At 36.5% G+C, this 19,517-nt stretch overlaps 1 protein-coding gene across 9 annotated transcripts in view; it reads left to right on the top strand.

Annotated features, from left to right (window-relative positions):
- Positions 1-19,517, top strand: part of dome (cytokine receptor domeless) — an 888,032-nt gene that overhangs the window by 568,551 nt on the left and 299,964 nt on the right. For 5 of the 9 annotated variants that reach the window (XM_069837294.1, XM_069837295.1, XM_069837298.1 and 2 more), the window contains one exon: positions 6,927-7,078. The exons of 1 other annotated variant lie outside the window; for it this stretch is intronic. The gene's annotated coding sequence lies outside the window, so the exon portion shown is untranslated. Of the gene's footprint in view, positions 1-6,160; positions 7,079-19,517 lie in introns of those variants that run through there. 3 more of the 9 variants (XM_069837299.1, XM_069837300.1, XM_069837296.1) reach the window with 3 other exon arrangements.

The following is a 19,517-nucleotide window of genomic DNA, read 5'->3' as shown; positions in this document are numbered from 1 at the left end:
AACCATTTTTCCCCCATTACTACATATGCTAGTGGATTGTGGTGATTTTCTAGTTTGCAGGTTGAATTTTCTTTTGCCAACTTCATTTCGAATTTCGATACTGACAAATACTACAAATGATAGTGATTTTGAAACTGCTATGTTGGCAGCTGAGACAAATATCGACAATATTTGTCGGTACTGGAGTTCCATGAAATTAAAATTGTACTAGATTTCTGAGCCGGTTACTGGAAGCTAATGAAATTTGAACATACTAACAATTAATTAATATCAGTATTAATATTAATACATAATAGTTATTTTGTGTGTTGGGTTGTGGTTATAATTCAAGACTATAATCAGGTGAGTTTTCGGAGTTAGTAATAATAATTTCATGTGGTCAAACAAAATACATTTTTAGGTTATGTCTCGTGAGTCAATTGTTTAGTCAAAATAGTAATTAATTTCGTATTTCCAGACATAATACTTGACATGTTGATCCCTTTCCCTTATAGTTTGCCTACGAGAATATGTTACAAATTATTGAATTATTTAGAATAACCTTTCAACATAAAGTTCTGTATGTAAATAAGTCATTTAGTACGTAGGATCGTGTGATATCTGGTAACAGTTAGCAACACTGACAAGACGGCAATATTTGCTGTTTAGGAACTGTTCTTATGTGATCCTCACTATACTGTTCCTCCCATCCCTTATATAAATAATAATATTTGCCCTCTTCGATTCGCTGACTTCCTCTGAAAGAGACATTCTTTCATATTGAACCTCCGTTGGTAACTACGCGAGTGAGCACATAGAAGCACGTCAACAAACCCTGCAGGTATAGGCCCTCCAACTTCTTATTACCGATTGGAGATGAGGTCGCTGTTGTCGCTACAAACAGGAAACCTGCAACGAGCTCAGTAGTTCGTACTCCTGCCGTCGATAATCGGAACGTGGCTGGCCTATACAGGTCAACTAGAGGTGGGAATTGAGAATTCCAGTAGAACAGCTCTAAATGTACTACATTTGCCGACCTCTGACCTAACTCTATGGATTCATCCTTCCCCTGGTTTGGCTTTTCGAGGCCCGAACTCGTAAGAATCCATGCACTTGGACATTCAGTGGCCCATTGTGTGCCCCATTTTTATGATAATTGTCCAAATCCGATGGGTGGCTTGGTGGAATTCGTGAATCCTATGCTAACGGTGAACCATCCTGCCTCAGCCCTGATAGCGAGGTCACAACCCCAGACAGGTATCTGATAAGCCTCAGGAACAGGAGCCTCAAACCGTCCCTATATCAGCATTGGAAACCCATACTTCCCCAAAGATTTCATCCCAGCCTATTTTTTAACTACTGTAGATGACAGAAATTAGGGGAAGGTGAAGTGTCTGCTTTGTCCACTACAGATTCTATCACGGCCAGGCTGGAGATCGAACCCTGACTCGCTGGATGGAAGACCAGTACGCGCTGGCACTGAGTCACAAACGCGCGCACACTCCCTCTTCAGGATGAAAATAAATTTGATTTACTCTTCCCGGCATTTATAACTTATTATGCTTTGCTGTGTTGTCGCAAGCGAAGCATTGTTTGTCGGTCTGATAATATCCCTTATTTATGTAATTTATTTATGTATTTATTTGTTTGTTTATTTATTATTTACTAGCTGTACCCGTGCGCTCCGCTTCACTTGTTAGAAATAAATTTAAAGTAATTACATAATTAAAGTCCACACCTGTGGAGTAACGGTTAGCACGTCTGGCCGCGAAACCAGGTGGCCCGGGTTGGATTCCTGGTTGGGGCAAGTTAGCTGGTTGAGGTTTTTTCCGGGGTTTACCCTCAACCCAATATGAGGAAATGCTGGGTAACTTTCGGTGCTGGACCCCGGATTCATTTCACCGGCATTATCACCTTCCTCCCATTCAGACGCTAAATAACCTTAGATGTTGATAAAGCGTCGTAAAATAACCTACTAAAATAAAAAAATACATAATTAAAATAGGACATCTGGTCCAGGCAACATTCGTGTTTGATAGAAGGATGAGTCGTTTAATATGTCACTTAATTTAAATTGTATTTAAATAATTAAAATGCGATCATTTTGTCCAGAGACCTCTCATTTAGTGCAATGATAATTCCTTTAACATATTTCTTAGTTGCTATTACATGCAAATAATTAAAATACGATCATTTGGTTCAGAGAACATCCGTTTTTGGTGCAATTTGGTCCAATCAAAATTTTGCTTGGAATGAAACGTATCGGAAATAATTTTAAAGAAACTTTTGTTATGCAACATTTTTCACAAAAATTAATAAGGGGGATATTTCAATTCATTTAATTCGAGCCCCCTTATAACCTCCCTTTTAAATAAAGTATATTGAATGCCATATAGCCTAAAATCTAAGTTACAACGAACTTAATTTATATTTCAATTTTCATATAAATCGGTTCAGCTATTATCGCGTGAAAAGGTAACAAACATCCAGACAAACAGATAGACAGACAGACAGACAGACAGACAGACAGACATACAAACAAAAATTTGAAAAAAGCGATTTTCGGTTTCAGGATGGTTAATTATACATGTCAACACCAATTATTTTTGGAAAATCGAAAGTTACCAGAAAAATTTTGGCTACAGATTTATTATTAGTATAGATTTTTGCTCCTTACTGACATAAGTAGCATAATTATCTATACTTGTGAATGCAGTACATAATTCTCTGGGAACGAGACTGGACAAACGGACTTAGACTGTCGCGAGGAAATAACTTCTAACTTCCCGCAGCGAGAGTTCTCTTTGGTTGAGTACGGCCAAGTTTCGATTTCATACGAAAGGAAACAGAGTTCTTTTTATAATATTTCTTCTTTGTACGCTCCTCACTTGCAGTTTCCAATATACTTCTTTCTCGTTATCCTCCCCGCGCTCCGACGTACAAGCAGTTGTGAATACAGTATACTATACTAGAATTAACGAATGTTTGTACTTCTGACAGTTGTATGTGCAGTCGCAGGAGGGAGTGCGCTGTTGCCGCATTGCAGTGAGAGACGGACGGGACAGCGGATTTCAAATTCAGAACTACATTTCATCCCACGTTGCATTAAATTAGACTCGACTTATAATTTGTAGTGCAGGTATCTTGAATCCAAAATTGTTTTTAGAGCTGTCTGACTAAAATACATTGTCGCAAAATTAAAAGTAGTAAAAGTTCACGGAACTACACGTTGAACTGGCAGCGCTTCGCATGCTTGTTGAAGGTTTTGTTGGCTGCAGGGTGAGAGGGGAAGGGACTGTGATTGGGCGTTGCTATGGCAACACATTTTTAGCTTCAGAATACTAGCCAATTATAGAAATTATACTTCTGAATAGTTCATTCTCTAATTATTTTAATATTCTTTTACCATTAAAACTAGAGGGGGAAAAAGGGTATTTTTAACAACTTCAAATTAGTGTAACTCTGAAAATATTGAGAATAGGACTCATGTTTATATGACTTTTTTGCTCAAAATATCTTTGGGACTATGATCCGTAAGTGGCGGTACCTCCTTGTGAGTCACCCTGTACATAGCTTCTTTTATTGTGTCCTCTGATAGAGGATGGGAGAAGCCCTCTCGTACTTGCGCCGTCCACATGGGCTGAGTGTCAAACTTCGGGAGTTAAATTTTGACCTGGACGCTGGTTAGCCGATAAATTTTGCGTGCAGGTCCCCTATTCGGGTACAGTTTTATTTTATGCGCAATAAATCTGAATTTATATATCCTTACATTTTTATGAACATTTGAAACTTACTTTTATTGTGCTGTGGTAACTCACTTCTCATATTCAGCCGAACACAGAAGATTTTTAAGGAAAATTGTGTTGATTTTAGTGTTTCACGTTAGGTTTGATTGCTTTGTTTATATACAAGTAGGCCCTATAGCCGGGATATTTGGCATATATAGCATTTAAAATAGGCAGACAAAAAGGAATTTAAAACATGAAAAACAACAATCTAGAAAAGGCACAATAGGCAGACAAATAAAGCAATTAAAATATGAAAAAGGCACTGTAAGTTTAAGAAAAGGTATAATATATTTTATCAATACATGTAATATTCATATAACACACCTTATTCGTTTTAGACCCACATTACCACAAGGTACATACAGTATTTAGATTTTCTGATATTAAATTCTGCCTTCTATCGGACAGAACAATTTTCACCAGAAAATGTCGTTGTACATCAACTGACCTAACTGAAGCATGTTTGAAGCAAGTTAATGTAGGTTGCTTCTATCTACAGCAACTGTGCAGTGGTACTGTTTTCATTATTTAAACGCTTTTTTTTTAATTTTATTTAAGCCAGTATATACAGACAATACAGTTTGTACTTTTCATTAATTACATTTGGGTGGGCGGGAAGAGATTTTAAGTGTAGACTTACTGGCAATTCCGTTTCTGTAATAAAATAAATTCTATAAAATATTCCATTTGTGAGAATGTCGAAATTCGCACAGAAGAAGGGCAAATTAAAAGCAATGCAAATGTTGGTTGTTAACATAATTTAAAATATCAAATAAATAAACTTTCATTTCATTTTAAAAAGGCAGAAAAAACACATATTCTTAAAATAGGCAGCAAGAGCTTACATAGGCAAAATAAAAATTGGTCCCCTCCTATCACTCCTAAATATCTCGATTTGTTTTTAATCGACGTAACTTAGACGTATGTCAACTTAGTAATAAAATGCATTTGCTGGAAAGCCGGACTCTGAATGTAACACTTACACTGTATAGTCGACAAAAAATGTTGTCCCTGCTGTGCTAGCGGTCCCTTTTTTAGTCATCTGTTAGACGAACCCCATTACTGTCAAGGAAATGGTAGGAAAGATGATTCTCAACAAAGAGTAAGTCAGGCGTGTGTACAAACGGTCAATAAATTTTGCCAGTCGGTGTTGTATTTTGAGAGGTGCGGATTTTTTAAGTGTCGTAAATCTGACACGAACCACGGATGTCCTTTTAAGGGAAAACCTAAGTGAAAAATTTTCACTTTGATAAAAGAAATCACATTTTTAGTTTTTAACACTGAAATTTTTTATGGTCCAAGAAAGCTCTAGGATAATTTTCATGCATTTATGCCCCTCCATATGCATGTTTTTTGTCGGCCATTTTAAAAGGCATATGCATATCTATATAGTCATTGAGAATGTCACTCATTTTTGTTCACTTTTGTTTACGCACATTTTTCTTTATTAAAAATGCTATTTTCCTAAAAAAAAGTACTACATGAATTATTTTTTTTTGTGAAAGTTGTTTAATATGTGTGTAACAAAACGTACTATCAAAATTTTCTTTAAGTCTCTTTGTTTTTTTTTTAATATTAGTTTTTTTTTTTTTTTGCAGGAGTTGCAAATTGTTTTACTGTTTTGGAGTTGGCAATCAAAGTACTTTTCTTCTTTCTTTGAGAAAAGGAAATGAAGGGACTGAATAGTAGGTTTTGTTATGAGGTGTTTGAGAGTTATAAAAATGGAATTCCACGCAAAAATGTTAACATTTGTAGGAATAATAGCAATTGTTTTAAAATAATTTCAATTTTCAAAAACGTTAATAATTTACACATTCGTAAATCAAATTAGATGAAATGTTATGTACTTACTATTTAGAACTATAAGGAGTACAAAAACTGTACAACATTTCTGAGTTCTACCTTTATTTGTTTAGAGTTGAAATTTTACTTAAGAATCCGTCTCTCATGTTGCATTCTAACTAACATCTAATTTGGAGCAGTTCGACCACCCAAACACCGTTTACGTAACTGAGAAATACAGTGGAAGATTTTTTTTATTTCGAACTGTATTCACCCCCATGACTGAAGTGTCGAGCGTCTCGCAGTCATTGTGTGCCGTATTGGTCGCTTTTCATTGTGACTAATTTGTCATCAGTTTCTACGTTTCGCAGGTTGTTGTGCCCGCATAAATAAGTTTTATAATGAAGATGTTTGTAGTTACTATATATATAATCAATCGAACGAAAAAGCGCACGCACACACACGTCCAATAACTATGGCTCCCACTAGTCGCCTTCGAGAGAGAAAAAGAGAGGTTTCTCCGCCTCTCTCTTGCATACACGCACTCTCTCGCTCGCCGCTGCGCAGACTCGAACGCTGGGTCGGCCGTATTCGCCGCTGCCTTCCGAAGTGCCGAACCTGCTAGTGTTGAGTTGCACGCGAGCCACGGAGGATCTAGTGTTTTCGTTATCTGGTCATAGCAGTGTATTGATCATGTGCTATCTATCGTCTGCTGATTGGTGCTTGACGCGTGTGAGTGAGTTTGTGGAAAAGCTATAAAAATCCACTCGTCTAGATACGGTCAATAAAAATATAAATAAGTGAATTTAAAATCGAGCTTTGAGTAATATTAGTGATTGCTAGCACGCTCTCTGCGTGACCTGTGAAAGAACTCCTGTGTTCTCGGAGCCAGAAATAAAGCAGTCGCCCGATTTTAAAGAATCCCAGTTCCTAGGAAAAGGATTACAAGAACACGGCAAGTATTTTTAGTCCACGACTCTGATGAATAGAAGGTAAGATCCTTGGCGCTCGTGCGTGTTTTTCTTTCCATTGAGAGTCTACCCGTCTTTTTATCTGTACGTGTGAATATTTACGACAAATTAGCGTCAGTTAGTGTTACTGGGGAGACTTACTGAGTGCATTCTGTGAATGGGGACTTGGAAATCGAAACCGAGTCGGGTGTGAGAAGGCAGTGGAATTCCATGCTAAAGTGGAAAAGTGGGGAGGGATAGATTGCGACTGAATCCATTTTGTGATCGAAAAGATACCGGAGAGGCTTTTGGTGGATGAACTGAAGATAGGAGGGGAAGTTGACGTCCCAAGGGCCAAGGTCTTCCCCTCTCCGTCGCCACCCTTCTCTGAAAGCTGGAGTGTATTTCTCCCCTCTTCTCTTTTAAGATAACTCGCCCCTCCCCGGCCGCTACCCCCTCCGTCTACGTAACGGGTGAGAATGGGAGATGAAGATGGGATGCATGGATCATTTTCTTGAAACATAACCAACATCCCGCTTTGCCGTCTCAGCATCACGGAGACCGTGTTCAATCTGCAAGGTATGTAAAAACAACTTTCTCCGTCTAATGAAGTGGGTTAATTTATGTAATAATGAATTCATTGACTTTTAGAGTATAAATATACTGTATGTTGCATTCATCGAGCATGGTAGAGGCTGCGAGTGTTTCATCGTCCAGACGTCATCCTTCGCCTCGTAGGATTCTGACGTTCTTTTCCTTGTGCACTCCGCTCTGTAATCGTCGACTTCGTACACAATCGGGTGGGAAAACCCACACCTAGAGCTAAGAAACTCCAAGCCGTTGCAAATATGACAGTCCCCCAAGTATACCCGTACATATTTATTGTGTGGTGCGTAGGCTGTACGAAATGTTGCTGACGTAATCGAGAGATGTGTGGTATTTAATAGTTTTTCTCGCGAATTTGTTTTGTACTGTCAGGTGTTCAGTTCGTCTGGTAGCAAAACAATTAATTGAAGTGTCTGGCCTGTCTTTCAGATGCCATGACATCATCATCCGAGACAGGCGAGGATATGTGCAAGTGCCGGGGGCTTCCCATTTTCCTGTTATTTCATTTTAATTACTTTGTCTACTTCAGTGTGAAACATGTCACACACTTACCACGTTGCAATATCGAATACTGGGTGATAACCTAAAAAATGCTCTTCATTTCAATTAGTTTTCTTTTTCATTTCAATAGAAACTCATTCGTCCCATTCAGAATAGTGGCAGTTTCGTTCGAATATCTGTACATATAATGCGGGCGTGACGTCATTATCATACCACAGCTAAAAGATATTAATAAAATGTCAAATACGTATTTCTGTTAGCTTAATCGTTGAACTTAAATAACAAAATATAAAATATATCTCTTTGACATGTGAAAGAGTGAATAAACATTTATTTTTATTTTATATTTAATTCAGGTTGTTAACTTGGAGCTGTGTTTATAGTGTGCTACAGTTAGGATTTGTAGGTCAATTAGCAAAATTGCACAGCTCACAAACTCCGAAGCCGAACGCCGTCGCTTGCTGAAGTCTGGCAGCTTTGTGTGCTATCTGGCATGAAGCTTGTGACATTCGGCGCTTCTAGGTACTTGCAATCATGCCGAGACTTGGAATTCTATCGCGCTGCTATTTAGCTGCGATTTCTGGAAAAGCGAAACCTACAGATGATGACGCTCGGCTGAATACCTAATTTGGATTGAAGATTACGTAACTTAACTGAAGGAAGTATTTGTTTAATTCATATTTTTAAGAGTTTAAAGTCATCCTGAAGTTTAATATTAAACACGTGAAACCAGTTACCTCCACTTCGAAGCTCGACTCATAATAATTACTTCTGTGAAGATAGTAGTACTTTTCACCGCATGCAAATCAAATCACTCATTTTAATTCATGAAATTTTAGTAAAATGTGTTAGAAATATCGAGAACAACAATGTTTTATGTTACGAGTTTGGAATATTAGCGAAAATAGGGGTGGTAGTCAGGGTGTGAATTTAATATTTTCTCCAGGGTGGGACATTAACATTTTACTGAAGCATTGTTATTTAAAATAATCAACTACTTGACAGAGTTAATATTAAACTGTAATCAATTTAATTAAAATTTCACTACAGCTTAATATTAACACAGTTAAGTAGTTGTTTATTGTAAATAACTTAGTAGTTCTTCAGTGATACATATGTTAACACAGCGTAATGAAGAATGATTAAAATTGTAATACCTATGATGTCCATAATAATTAACAATGTTGGCCGACTCGTATTGTTGTCGTGCTCAAATTATATTAAAAGAAGATATGAGACTCGGTCTTACGTGTTGCATTAACCCTCGCAACTTAGCTGCTCTAGAATTCCATACTGCTTATCTGGGCTCTTTTTGACCCCAGGAATATTTGTTGTTAATAATTAGGATGTTTTACAGCTTAATACATTTTGGATACAACATAATACAAGTAAATTGAAAGTTTTTATTGCACCTAGAATTATTCACTATGTTTAAACAATGAATAAATGAATTAATCAATTTAATTAGTCTAATGACAGACTATTTCATTCTGTATCTGTGTTTTCATTTTTTTCAATTATCAGAAAAGACATTAACTTTCCTTGAAATATAACACAAATTGTTATTGCATCAAGTGTTAATTATTATGCCGTGGGACTGAAGCCGGATGGTCTATGGCGAGTCCTCGGCATCAACCCCTTTGATTTGATTACCCCCCTTTGATTTGATTACCTGGTTGGGTTTTTCCGAGGTTTTCCCCAACCAAAAGGCAAAAGCCGGGTAATATTTTGGCGAATCCTCGGACCTCACCTCATCTGAATACATCTCGCCAAAATATTGTAAAAAATTGTAAAAATTGTAGAACATTACTAAATTGTAAAACTGTAAAAATTTGTAAAAATTGTAATTGTAATATTGTAAAATTTTGACTTGTTCCACATCTTAAAACTTCATTGCTCATGTAAGATCTATGGAATAAAATGAATGAATGAATGAATGAATTGATTAATTAATTAATTTTAGTCTTATAACCTGCTGCAGTAGAAAGAACACGAAGTTAATTTTACAAATACAATACTCTTGAATCTACAACATTTTACCCATAGCCTACATGGCAGTTTATGCTGTATTTGTTTAATTTGTTCACTTTTCAAAGTACGTGTTCACTTTGTTTACAACAAAACACTATCACTGTAAAATAATTCTGACTAGAAAATAAAGACTTGTGGGGCCATCCACGAACGCAAAGAATAAACATGAAAGAAATAATCAATTTATAATTATGAAATAATAATATTAATTGTAAAGAAAACTGAAATAAACAAGGATAGCATATCTAGGTTACTGGGACGTTTCAGAGCACATGGATGTGGGTATTAACAAAATATGGTGTTGGGTCAGGAAAGATCCCAAGTAAGTGTCGAGGATTAAAAATGAATAACAGTAACACGTAAAGTAAGGAAATTATACTTGGTACATCAGAAGGGGATAAATGTTGTACCTGGCAGGGACAAATTAATATATTTACAGTAGGGGACATGAGATTCTCCAGGGGGCGCAATCCCTGGCATTCCCCCGTTAATTCGCGCCTTGGTGGTTGTGACGATAGCAGTAGCAGTGACAATGGAAATAGTAGTAGTAATTGTAATTGTTACAGTAGCGAAAATAAGCAGTAGTATAATATATAATATTAAATATAGGAATTGGGGTCATTATAAGCTGAGTTTAGATATTGCGCTAGAGATCCGTGTTCAGATTATTCTTTCGCATGGAATCTGAAGTTTGGGATATTATTTTCTCGTTACTCCCGCTTTCGCTGTAGTCTGTTATATCACTAACTTATTGCAGGAATGAAAACAAAATTCTCACTCTCACTGCACATTATTATGCACCAGCGTGACAAGTTCCTGTGTACAATATAATCAGAGGCAGTTATTCAAAGGAAATTATAGCTAGTGTCGTCAGTATGTGAAATCAAAAAGAGAACAAAAGGAGAAAATAGAAGAGCAGAATGAAATGATACTCGACTCTCAAATACTATATTGCAGAAGCACAATAATAATTGCTGTATGTAACACTGAAATTAGTAAAATATTAGCGGTAAAGCAGATATTGTTAAATAAATACCATAACAGGTACACGACCTTTGTTTCGATTGAGAAAATATTCATTGTGAAGTACAAGACCCTTCGTTGTATATTCGCATGCAACGTGTTATGCAGCAGGAATAGAATTCCTCAAATGTAAACCACAGATCAGAGCTTCGCTAGCGTATTAAGAGAAAAGACGAGATGAGAAAGAAGAGGAAGGACTTGGAAGGAAAGAAAGATATGGAGGAGGGTGAAGAGAAGTACAAGAGCGAAATGGAAAAGACTTGAATGTAGGAGAAAGGAAGAACAAAATTATGTTAATGGCGGTGGTGTAGGGGAAATGAAGATGGAGAGAACGAGAAAAAAAGAAGGGGATGCGAATAATAATGGCTAGGGTGGTCACAAGAGGATGCAGAACGCTGCAGGAAGAGAAGACACATTAAAGATGATATTAGAAAAGAGGTAACAGTGACATGATTGTCTTTCAACGAGCATAGAAAAATTGATACAAGTTCAAGTTTATTGTACGTAAATAACTGAAATTATTAAACGATAATGTCTGAATTCACACTGAATGTAAAGATTTGCCATATAAAATAAATATTCCTAATGCTTCCGGTTTTAAGGCTCCAACTGGTCATCCTTGAGTGAAATATCTGTTATGTATCGTACCGAAGATCTTTGCATGAAGTTCTCAGTGCCGAATATCGTATGTCAACTTTTTCTGTAGGTGTCAAATGTTGCTTGTTTCTTTTTGTGATTCTGAAAGTGTCTGTAAGAAAATGACTTGTATCGTTCTTGATTGAAACTAAACTTGTAGCTTACCTGGCGATATATGTAGCCTCTTTTGTTTCCATAACTAACAGCACTCTCTGTTTATGCAAACTTTTAGAGCCGCATTATCTTCATAGTATCGTATCACCATCTCCGAATATCTAATGTAATTTAAGTTTTGTCAGAGCTGTATTAAACTTCAAATTTTCGTAATATGATGCAGACTCTCGCGTTTTCCATAAGTTTGAAATTAATCTTAAAAAATCCTGAGATGTACTAGTACTATTTCCTCATGCGTGAGTGAATAAGCAGCAATGAGCGATTTCTACCTGGAGACAATGATGTTGGGCTTCAACGATGATTTCACCTTTTTCTCTCGTTTAATAACCTCTGGATGACAATGAATATAGTGCTTGCAATTAACTGTTCTTCCCTACACGAGAGCGGGTCTGGTTCTCATGTTTTTCCCCCACTAACGAACTCTTGAGAGCTGCAAACGTACAGTATAACATTATCTTCACAGTTCATTAAGTCTGAAATTTCTGTTAGTAGAAACAATAAAATGTTTCATTGTTAGCTTTATAAGTACTTTCACAATCGGCTGTTGAGAGTAAAGCAAGATTATTAACTGTTTATTTTTCATTTTTATTACTAGTTTCATTGTATATCGTGGATGAAATGAAGTGTGTCTTAACAAATCACTATAAACTATTAGGATATTTATGAACGATGTAATTGTTACTGCATTCGGCATTGGAATCAAGTTTCTGGGCTTGTCTCGTCAATTGCTCTCTGTAATGCATGATCTTGAAAGTATAGGAGAAAGTATGTGGGCTTGATGACATTTTATCAGAGTTAAGAGTAATTAAACCCAGCGGCCAGGGACTTTTTTGATGTTAAAAGTAAAACCAGATGCCATGTTTTTTTTTATTTACAAATGTGCAGTGCTGCTTATTATAGTAAAATCATTCAATTAATACCCTAGCGGCAAGCTTTGTGTTGGATATATCTTTTTTGCGTCTCGCGCCGTGGCGTCATGGTCTAAGGCATCCTGCCTAGGACTCGCGTTACGGAATACGCGCTGGTGATAATCTCATGAAATTTTGGCCAGTGTATGGGACCGGTTCCCACCAAGCATCGTGATGCACTTGGGGAGCTACGATAGGTAGCGAAATTCGGTTACGAAAGTCAGCTATAATGGCTGGGGGGTCATCGTGCTAACAACATAATACATCCATTCTGGTTGGATGATCGTCCACTTCTGATTCGGGATGTGGACGTGAGGCCAGCAGTGGCTGGTCGGTTTGGGTCCTTAAAGGGCTGTAGCATCACTAATTACGATCTTTTCTTCACGCAGCAATACTTGTAATGTCAAGCCGTTTGACACATTTTCGTTGTAAATATTATCCTTATATACAATTATTTTTATACCAACATCAATACATTCATTTCTACTACCACCATACAGCGAATGCGTTTTAAGCTGACTTTTAAGCTGAGATTACTTTGAATTAAAATAAAATTACTAACCTTTTTTGTCGTCACAAATCAACTTGAGATATGACAATGTTGTTATATAATAATAATAATAATAATAATAATAATAATAATAATAATAATAATAATAATAATAATAATGGCTTTATTTATCCTGGCAGAGTTAAAGGCGGTAGGGCCTTCTCTTACACTCAACCAGGTTTAAAACTTGCTTACATATTTGAGCATACAACTGAATCAGATTAAAGTAATTACATACAGATACGATTTACATGATATCAAAAGAGGCAGTTAAAACAAAATGTTACCTAATAAAATAAACATAAACACAGTGGAATACATATTATTGTTGTTAAAATCAAATACATGAAATCAGAAGCCGATAATTCAATAAAATGTACACGATAAAACAATAATAAACACATTGGAATGTATATTGGTATTAAATTACAAGCAAGTAGGATTCACATAATTAAATCAGAAACTGACAATTGAATAAAATGTACATAATAATAATAATAATAATAATAATAATAATAATAATAATGAGTATATATATTGGAATACGTATTGGTGTTACGTGATAAATGAACACGATTTACATAATAAAGTCATTAACAGAGATTTGAATAAAGAATGCACAAAAATGAACACTGCGGATTAAATTAGCCTAAAGTAAAATACTATTCACATAATAACGTTAACTATAAAGACGATTAATTAAATATACACAATAAAAATAAGAAACAAGAAATAAAAATAAACACAGAGGAATACATTGCATTAAATATTTGCAACGCATTAGGTTTGGCAACTCAACATAAGATATTTTTCTAACTTATATTTCAAAGAAATCAAAGTTCGGCAGTCCTTGACTTTAGGCGCCAGAGAATTTCAGTGACGACAAGTAGCAACAGTGAAAATGAGGAATACAGAGATGATGTGTGAAATATTTCAAGCGGAGATTATATCGGGACGTCAATTACAAATGCTAGCGCATTATTGGAAGACATTAATTGTGTTACCACTCCTTGTGATTGGAGCGGCATTTGAGAAAGCCTGATCAATAAACACTTACCTTTCGTCTTCAAAGGAAAGCGTCGTCTTTAACACCGGCTGGGTATTAAATGAATGCTCCAACTTTACGCAGTCCCACTATTTCTTACATAGTTTATTATCCAAGTCAGTGCGAAAAGAAATGTTAAATATAGTAATAACATTTTATCCAACTACAGAGTTTATTCAGAGTCAAAATTGAACGTGGTCGAGAAATGACCGAACCATTTTTCCTATAAACCCTCTATTAGGTACAGAGTTCATCTACAGTAAATCTAAGTCACGGAATCTGCATATTTCCTTTCCGTATGAAACAATACCAGTAAATTTGATATCCTTTTATAAATCATCATCTTCGATTGAGTTTGAACCCGAGAACCTCGGACCCAACAGCCATAATGGTAACCGCAAGATCTCCGAGGATACTGCACGTTGTTTTTGTAGAGTAGCAACTCTTTGGGATTCATAGATTAAATATGTCCCACTTGACAGTAACCAATTGAAATGCATTGAGCTGGAGAAACACCTGGAATGGAAAAGAAACGTCAAGAAGATATCGGATTTTGTGAAAGGTGGAGACAGAATTGTAAAACTGACGAGTTGAGCTAAAAATTGATCGCTTTTCAACATGAGGATAAGTTAAAAACTTCACATTGAACAGTAACGGGTACAGAAGTTCAGGATTGATTCATACCTAATAAGGATAAATAAAATCAAAACCTTTTCCTTTTATCCATTTGATTGTTTTATATGGACATACGACGTTTTCCGTGAAAATAAAATTCGAACCTTTTAGTATGTATCACTTACTAAGAAGATAGCGGCTTTTGTATCCCCAAAGAATATCATTGTTAAGGCCCTTGGTTTACATTTAAATTGGAAATGAGGAAGTGTGTTTAGACTACGGAGCAGCGTCCCTGGTTTGATACACGTAAAGTTTTGATCGAATGGTAAAGAACGCATAGGCCATTCGTTATCTTGTAAAACCTACTTGCGCGTAAGGGGAAGAAGAAAGTGAACTGAGAAGCTTCCTTCCCTCGCTATGCTTCCACTTATAACTAGCTAGCTCACTTACCCCCACCATAACTTTCTTACGTTCGGCTACGGCGCACGTATTCGTTTGGTTTCACGAGATAACGAATGACCTATAATATCTACCCCCAGATGTTTGACTTATGTATTAAACTTCTTAGAGGACACTTTTCATATCCAAATACCTCTCCATATGTTTTTGTTTCAGATTTTTTTCCGGTTTATTATATCCCATCTCTTTGTGAGCTGTTCCTTGGATTATTTGACACGACACCTCGTGGTTTCTCAGAAATTTTCGAATCTATAAAATGCGTGATTTAGTTTAGACAATATGTAATAGGCGTATTGACTTTCAGAAAATGTGTGTTGGGTTTTTCAGACATTTAAGCTACAACTAGTGCAGGCCTGGGCGTTAATACCTCAATTGAGGTACGCGGACTACCTCTTAACTTCCCACTCCACATTCCCCGTCAGAGACAGTTATGTACCGGATCGATACAAGTAGACCTGAATGCAAGCATTGCTGAGTGACGGATTGTATAAGGCATGCATCATAGCTTTTCTTTTTCCTTCCCGTTTATGCTCAGTGGTGAAGTAGTTGATGTTTGTTCTCAACAATATGGAATATTTCAGCATTTGTCATTTAATCACGGCGTCACCTATGATCACGTTCGCTCTTTGTTTTCATATATGAAATTAATTTTATATTTATTAGTAGCAGAAGTTAAAAAGTTTGGCTTGTGTGTTCGTTTTCGAAAGTATCTGGTGACAGGATGACATTTGAAAAATACCGTCAGGGTACCTCATATCACCCGGAAGTCCACGTAGAAATATTCATGTTTTTACCCTCGGCACTTCACAATAGAGAATATTAATCGTGGCTGTTACCGGTTCTGTGTAGATCTTGTTAGGAATAAATGCTGTTGTCTCTAAGCTCAGCTTTAGCGAAAAGTGAGAGAATTCTTGCGCCGTTGCTGGTAGTACCACAGTCTAGTATATACAGTCACGAAGCTCAATACGTAGTAAATATGCATCCATAAATAGTTGCTAACCACTAGGATCGCTAATATCGCCTCATTACAGACAATGTGAAATAGTACCGGCACAGTCTATATTGTACCTAGCACCCTCACAACTCAAGCTTCGTGACTGTATATACCAGACTGTGACAGTAATCTGTTGTGCGCAGGCTTATCAAAGTACTGGATGCTACTGGCAACATAATTACGATCGCATCAGATTGGTTACAGTCAGGAGCCATGCCAGTTGTTATAGACTGGCTCAAAAGCTGTTTGTCGATGAACCTCCAAAACATGGAACAAGCCCTATGTGAGCCACACAAATGGATCTCGACATCAAATGTAGGGCTTGGGGCAACATAGTGATAAGCCACACTTATACAGTAATTTATAGGGAAACAACTCTTAAGGATTTAAGATTTAATAGTTGTTTTCCTGTAAAATTTGAGAGTGGCTTATCACTATGTTGCTCCAAGCCCTTCAAATATACATCGACATATTATCTGCCAATACTAACTGATAGAATGTGAAAACTTGCTGGGAGTGTCACAGTAAGAAGCAACAGCGCTTAATTAGAGGATAGACGAGTTTCCGTTCTCATGAACGTCCACCAAGTCACGTGACTTGCGAGATAAGCTCGTGAACTCAATTCGCTTAGTTGAACGCAACTGAATGGGCACTGTCTACTCAAGCTCATAGGACGTAGAGCTACTCATTTTTTCGATAATCTTTTATTCAAATTTTGGCTTCGCAATATTACAGTTGGTAGGATTTTTTTGTATTTGTTTATTTGTTGTAGAGCTCTAACCATGTGCGCAGTTTGAGGGGAATTTTCGATATGATTTGACAATCAGTTCTCTTGCAAGTAAAATAAATAACTGAATAATTCGTTTTGCGACATACACTTGGTAGATGAAACAGTTTCCTTGCGAATATTCCATTTTGTATAGTGTTTGTATCGTGGAGGAAGATATTTTAGTCCAGTTTAGCCTACAGAAAATGGAAATAGCTGCTTCTCTTGTTCTCCGTCGTCCGCAGTGACATTCCGAGCAATTAAGGACGGAAAAAACGCAATTTTTGGACAGATGGATGTAGGTAAATTGATGTTGCTTGAAAAGTAGTGTGAAACCATGATACGCAGGAAAGCCATTAAATGAGACTCAACGATGATTAAGCTCCAACTAATAATATGGTGACTAATGTGCACCGTACATAAATTTTCAGGAGGCTGCGTCTTCGTTTTCAGAATTTCCCTTCTCCGTCCGAGTTTAATAGGGCTATCGCATACAATTTGAGAATTCGTAGGAACTTAATTTTAATACCGAAGAGAGTTGAACTACAGTACAACTCCAGTTCTGTAAATGGTTGTAAGCGTACCGTGGCTTAGTAGACAGTGACGATGTCGGTTCACTTCAGGCACTGGCACCAAGCACATCACAGACGACAAGAGATGTCTGTCAAACGGCCACATGTTTGAAAATGAAACAAAAACTACAAGTTATTGATCGAATTCAAAATTGAAAAACGTTTAAACGTAGTTTTCCCCACAGTCTGCATGATAAGAAATGACAGTAAACATATGAAAGTATATTGTGACAATCTCAGTAAGACCTTCCTTGGTAAGTCCAACGGAAACGAGATGAAAAGAAAATCAATGAAAGCTGCAGCTTCTGAAATTGTAAAGGCAAGCCGGAATAAATTACTTACCTATGAAGATGAAAAGGTGACTTCTGAATGAAGAAATCTTTTGTAAAGTCTACTATTGTGCTGCGGTGTGGAGTCTTACGAGAGCTCTTTGTAAAATACTGTACTATTTATTTGTCTTTAAGAACAGAATAAAACTTTAAGTTGTTAGGAACTCTTTTAGTCCTACGAGTAAAATACTTAGAATTCATAAAACAAAAAGAAGTTGTACATTTGATATGTGAATATGTAATTTGTGTTCAGTATTAAAGCAAATGATACTTTATATAACACCGTGTACTTATTTGTGATACTGTCGTGTTTAGGGGTCTTTCCCTAGTTCGTCCGCATAGTTGCGATCTTAGTAAACCGAAGAGGTGGGTTCTTTCTGTGAATGATTATATACAAAATTGTAGTCCTACTGTATTATGAACGAAGGGTTACATGCATTCTTTGTGATTAATGATGCTCTCAGCTGAAGGAATTAGTTGTCTGGGATGATAGATGATTATGGATTAGGGAACAATATAGAATTTTGAAGAAATCCTTTTGGAACTTATCCAAAAATAGTACTGTGTAGAGCCACTAAACTTCGTACATGGTAGCCTTCCTTGATAATTGAAATAAGGACATTCTGATTACTGAATCAACATGCTGTTGAACTGCTAGCCAGATTTATTAGATCATCATCATCATCATCATCATCATCATCATCATCATCATCATCATCAACAACATCACAGTTTTATAATAATTATACCTATTAAGATTTGAACTAAATATGTAGAACTCGTGTAATTCGATAATACACTTATTATTATTATTAACATTAACTAGCAAATTTAGGTCTCTGTTTGAAACTAGAATGGTTATTAACATCGTAGTTTTTCCTTTTTTGCAAACTATAATTTTCTTTGTTCGGGTTATAGCTCGACGTTTTGTATCTATTTTCTCGTTCGATCCCGGGCCAGGTCGATGGCATTTAAGTGTGCTTAAATGCGAGAGGCTCATGTCAGTAGATTTACTGGCATGTAAAAGAACTCCTGCGGGACGAAATTCCGGCACATCCGGCGACGCTGATATAACCTCTGCAGTTGTGAGCGTCGTTAAATAAAACATAACATTCTATTTTCTCTACAAGAAAAGGTTGAAAACTGCAGGACGACAAGGAAACCGGATTCGGAGACCCTTGCTTTGACGTGTTTCTTTTTTCCGTAATCGACTTCTGTCGTAAGTTAGATAAATTCTAATTCTGTTTCCTTTGATTGTATTTTCCGTGACAGTGGCCACAACGTGTTATCACAAATTACATCTTAAACGCTGATACGAACTGCACATCAACCGCTGTCGGGTTCGTGGGATAGGAGAAGTGATTTCGTTTGATTTTGAAATATTAGAATGCATAGACACGTATTCAGATAAAATTATAACATGGCCTGAATACGGTGCTGAATATGCTGCAAGCCGCATTGATCATGATTTATTTTTATTGGCCATGGTCCGCTTATTTCATGAAGTAAGTTATAATTCTGTTGACACTTCTCCTTGCATTTGAAGTGTTTATTTTTTAATTGGCTGAAAGTAATCACTGTAGTAAATTAGTAAATCGTTCCTAAATGTTTTATTTTTAGGATGTTAAATACGCGTGCATAAACATAACATTAATAGTATAACTTCATTTGCGAAATTAGATAATTGTATAGAACTTCAATAGCACAAATCGTGAGGACAAAATAATAGTCTACTCTGGAAATATCGATTATTTTTTACTATCCTCCCGGGCCCACAGAAATAGCAAGTAACTTACCGTCGCTTTGCAG

Source organism: Periplaneta americana, chromosome 10 (genome assembly GCF_040183065.1).
Source record: "Periplaneta americana isolate PAMFEO1 chromosome 10, P.americana_PAMFEO1_priV1, whole genome shotgun sequence".
NCBI lineage: Eukaryota > Metazoa > Arthropoda > Insecta > Blattodea > Blattidae > Periplaneta > Periplaneta americana.
Note: the sequence above shows the minus strand (reverse complement) of the source record. Positions and strands in the feature narration are given on the sequence as shown.